Genomic DNA, 5,581 nt, shown 5'->3' on the forward strand with positions numbered 1-5,581 from the left:
TGCTTCTTTATGCTTTTTCTGGAAAAAAGAGACGCAGAATTTTTCAAGACACCAAACTTTGCACTCTAATCAGTGAATATACAAAACCAATCCACAGTAATTGAAAATTGCCCTAGACACCACATATATGAATGGACAAAACTAATATTTTATTGGAATGTTGTATAGAACAGGAATTATAAAGTCTCATTCAAGTACCTCCCTGAAAATTAATTAAAATTAAACTAATAAATCATTTGATACCATCTATAATTATATCTAATACAAAGTTGAAAATGTACCCTTCCTTCCAGCAAATTGCCTGTGTCTGCTTGATTGGAGGGGGAAAACATTGATTGGAGGATAAGCACAGTTTTGAGGTAAAAAATAAGGCAACCACATTAACTTCCTTTTATTTTATTCTTTTTTCACGAATGAAGGAAAATGTATGTGTCCCAGTATATATATATTTTTTTTCTTCTTCTGATCAGTCGTGTCTGTTATACACTTATTTTCCTTAGTATCCTGTTAAATGAGAGAATCCAATTTTGATAACATCTCAAATCCTTAAGGAAACCCCATACCAGAGAAGGTATACATTCAGGAAAATGGGAGCTGAGTTAATAAAAGTATGGATGAAGCTTTATACTTGCTTAAGGCACTAATTTTATATGTTGAGCTCTAGAGGCTACATCTCAAAATGACTCCAGACCTTGCTTATTTTACTCTCAATGTGCCCTTCAGAGGCTGATGTTGTCCTTGAGCAAACAGAATTCATGGATAAAGATATATTCATTTCAGTTTATTAAGCCTTAATATTAAGCATTGGAACATCTTTAAAAGAAGGTTAAAATTGAATCCCTATTGATCACTTTAAGAGTGTATTCTTTGAAGGAAGATTGGCCTATTAAGCAAATTTATTGCTTAGATTAGCACCTTTTTGGAAAGTATGGAGAACCAGCTGTTTAAATTAGGTTAGTTGATAAGGAAAACAGTATAATCAAATATATAGTTATGTTATAAAAATTACTTTGCAAAAGTTTTCTGTCCTCAGTGGTCTTTGGTATATCTTGGTTAGAACTGAGCTACTGTACTGGTTCAGGTATTTTCCTAAACTGGATTCAATCTAATACTTTGGTATCTATTTGAAATAATGGCATGATTTAATACTAAGATATGTGGTGTAAGGTAGTTTTTCTTGAAATATTAAAATGGCTTTTTCATAGAAAGCTTCTAAATATTTGGTTTTGCAGAATTCTTTTCTTACCAGCATTCATCTGAACCCACTTTTTGAACCCAAATCCACATTCCTAGGAATGCTGCATCTACCCCCTTGACAACAAACTGATGTACAACTGCAAAATGAACATTTTTGACTTAACAGCCATAAGCAGTAAAATAGTTGTTGGTAATTATCTCTTAGCTGTGAAGATAGATAAAACTAAAACAGACTGCATAACAGCAAGCAGCAAATCTGAGAAAGTATGGGTATAAAATACGTAGAACTACATAATAAGCAAAGCTTTTGATGGGTAGACATCTGTGACGAAGTACACAAATGCAATCCAGCACAGCATTTTGCTATTCTATGAGCAAATTAGTGTAATGCAAGATTTGTTTGACCCAGATGCTTGCTGAAAAATATGCTTGTACAAACCAAAGTGTTTACATTTTTCAAAAATAACACAAGTAACTCCACATCACCTTGTTTCTTTATACAGTATGTACATTTGTAAATGTTAAAAAGATAGCCAATAGGTGATGTGAAATGAAATAGACAATATTTTCTTCTAGTTGAGAAAACCTGAACTCCTGGGGATGGCATTTGAGTACATTGTGTACCATCCTTTGATCATGGTTGACTCATGTAATCTTAATATTTATGGAAGATCACAGTAGGTCTTTTTACCAGCAGAAGCAGCTCACCAAAGGCATTTTTTACCAAGAGGAAGAAAAAATTTGGACTCCACCTTCAGCAATGGGAGAAGACTACTGGTATTAGTTGTACATAAGCTTCTGAAACATCTGCCCCTTTAGAAGTTGCTGAATGAGGACTCTTGCCAGCATGACTTGTCATTCAGATTCCCCCCCCCCACAATCCTCTAAAACATTGACTATTGGAGGGTATTGTATTAAAAGGAACAAACTATTAGCAATAGCACTTATATACCACTTCATAATGCTCTCTTTTTATAGGGTTCATTTTTTTGAGCTTTCAAATTATGTAAAGTATTACCTTCTCTACATTTTGGATTCTTAAAAAGGTCTTATTTGTTAAAATGCAAGGAATAAATAAACGGGGTAATTCAGTATTGAAAAATTTACTTAATGTGGATTTTACCAACTGGTCATGCCAATCCAATAAAATGGGAGAGAACATTTGAAATAGTATCTTCTGAGGTTCACAGGTATGACTAACCATGGAATAAGGAGCTGTGGAATAGACAGCCACAGTTCCTATTAAAGATTATGCAGATCTGGAGAAAATATTCTGACGCAAAGACATCACACTATATTGTTAAAGCTATGGTTTTCCTAGTCATGTGGCTATGTGAACTGGATCATCACGCTGAATCAACAAAGTGCAATGCATTTGAACTGTGGCCCTGGAGAATATGAGAATATCTTGGAAGCCAAGAAGAACAAATCATTTTGTGCAAGAGGAAATAAAAACCAAAGTGCTTATTGGAAGCACTAAAAATAGATTAGGTCATTATTTCTCAACCTTGGGAACTTCAAGGTATGTCGACTTCAACTCCCAGAATTATTCAGCCAGTCATGGCTGGTTAGAGAATTCTGGGAGTTGAAGTTCACATGCCTTAAAAGTTCACAAGGTTGAGAAATACTGGGTTAGGTATTTTAGACACATAATGTGAATGCCGCAATCATTGGAGAATCTTGATGCCTGGAAGAACCAAAGGCAATCAGTAAAGAAGCTGATAGAAGACAAGATGGCTGGATACCGTTACTGATAATTCATACATAAATTTAGAAGAACCCAAAGAAGCAGTTATTCTGGCAAAGCAATGCCCATCTGACCGGGAAGATAACAATATTGGCAAGAATATTATTAAAATCAGGCTGTCTGATATATCAGTCTGAGAGTGACAGTACATGGATACCTCTGTGCATGCAGTTACTAGTTAAACTCGCCATTTTCCCAAGTCTAAGTCTATTAGACATAGAACTACTTTCCTTTTTCTTTTTCAAAAACCTCCCTTTCATTGTCTGTAAAACATTAATCCTGCTCCCCTCTTCATCACCTCTCTCTCATGCTATCTTAGCACTTTTTTTAAAAAGATGACTTCCCGTGTGATGGAGGAGTGAGGTAATAACCAAGCTACTCCCCCCCCTAATAATATAATTCATTTGTGTATATATTAATAAATAGCAATCTAATTCTTGATTAAAACTGCTATATATACTCTCTTCTCTGTGAAAGCCCAATTCATACATTTACATTTGGTCTTCTGGATCATAGAAAAGATAATTTCTATAGCTTTATACGTATGTCTTAACTTGAGAGTGCACAAATGCAAGTTTTTTTGCTTTAATGTATACTCTGCCCAAAACGGCATACACAGCACTCTTGACCTTCAGTCTCCTCCACCAAAACAGCATGGTGAAGTAGGCTGAAATGGAGAAACACAGGAATGACATACAACTCCCTCATTGAACAATTAATAGTCTCTTGCAAAGAAGCAAAATAATTGCAGCTTGTCTGATCTTTGGTTTGTTTCCCTCTTTTTTAGCTAGCTTAGATCAAGCCCAAATCCCAAAAATTTATATTTTATACATGCTGTTAAAGCTTAGTTTGCTTAATGAGTGGTGGGAAAAGTAACATGGGTCAATAACAGACATCAGTCAGTATCAAACAAAATGTTGGCTGGGCTTAAACAGCACAGCAAGTAAAATTCAGCACAGCCCTATTTTGTTGCAGTGTAATGTATGGGGTCAAAAGCAATATAGCCTTGAGTCAACACAAATTTTATATGCTATTTCTTGCTCTTAATTGGTTTGCTCATGGGCAATGAATATAGCTTGTTATATTGAACACTGCATACCTGAGAATATTTAGGAGAAAGAAAAAGAAAATACTGAAAAGATAAGAAAGGGACATAACTTGCTGTGCAAGGTGGTCCTCCTGAAAAGGACGGGCAAAAAGAAGAAATATTTGCAGTCATTCCTGGGGGTATAATCAACTCCTAAGTCAGCCCCAAAGGGAGGCATTTCTGCTATCAAAGAAAGCCAAGTAAGTCAGAATGGGAAATTAAAAGAAGGCAATGGAACCAGCCCACTCATTAACTATTGTGATGTGTGACTTCCTGGGCTGCCTTCTTGAATGATGTATAACTACTCTTGTCCTAGAAGTCTTGTTATGGACAAGATTGAGAGTAAAGTGAGGTGGAACTACTCAGAAGTCTGTACTACTATTCATAGACATTTGCAAAATACAGCCAAATTTATTCATGGTGAAATTTTTAATATGCTTCAGGAAATGAAGTACCTTTTTAGCATAACTCTACTTTAGCAAATTTTCATGCAGCTTTAGCAGAGATCATTTGTATTTTCTTTACAAATCTTGCCTCTTTTCATGTTATTACATAAAGAAATAAAAAGAGACTTCTGTCTCTATGTTGTACTCACTTCTGTCCGAATCTGTAGTCTGATTTTGATGCTCTGACACCATTCATTTCTGGCCAAAATTTCTCTTTTCACAGCTGTTAAAAACAGCAGCAGCTGTGTAGAGTTCATTTGACTCTGTGATGGTGTCCTCTATATCTGATTAAGATAGCAAAGTGCAAAAAGATAAGAGTTGGCTTTCCCCCTGTATTTTTAAACCAAATAAATGCAAAGGAAATGCAAAATCTTGGAAGTAAGGTTCCCACACAAAATACAGTCAAAACAGTAAAATGGTGTTTACAACAGTATTGTATAATCAAAGTTTGCCCACATTTTATGTATCGTGTTATGACCCAGGTGGTCACAATTAGGCAGGCCTTCAGATTGTTCTTTATTTCTCTTCCCAACGGTTAAACAAATGGCCCTCTACTGACCTGTTAAGGCTTCACCCTCAGCCCCCCCCCCCAAACAACAGCCCATAGACTATCTGGCAAGTCCACAATGCAAAAATCCAGGCCCAAGACAAGGGTAGTCCTCAGGGCACACAAGGCAAAAGTCCAACTCCTTCTCAGACTCGGGTTTCGATGGGACATCATGACACATAATAAGATAGGTAGGTAGGTAGGTAGGTAGATAAACAGACATAGATAGCAAGAGAGAGGGATATGGTTGCTGCTTTTACATTTTTTACCATATATAAAAACTTTGTTATGAAGATTTTGAAACTAAAAGTTGTTTCTTTATTTTATCTTTTTAATATAAAACCTGGACCTCTTCTCTTGAAAAAAAGAATGCTGTCATAAAAATCTGGCCCTTACAGATATGCTGTAAAATTCATCTAGATGCCTTGTGAAAATATAATATCAAATCCAATCTCTTAGTCTAAGGAATTGCATCTCCAACTCAGAAAAAAAAACTTTGGTCTCAAAATATGTAGACAATTATTATGAATCCAGATGACAAAACGTAAATATCTGAG

Source organism: Crotalus tigris, unplaced genomic scaffold (genome assembly GCF_016545835.1).
Source record: "Crotalus tigris isolate CLP2741 ecotype Arizona unplaced genomic scaffold, ASM1654583v1 scf7180000018940.2059657, whole genome shotgun sequence".
In the NCBI taxonomy this organism is placed as follows: Eukaryota; Metazoa; Chordata; class Lepidosauria; order Squamata; family Viperidae; genus Crotalus; species Crotalus tigris.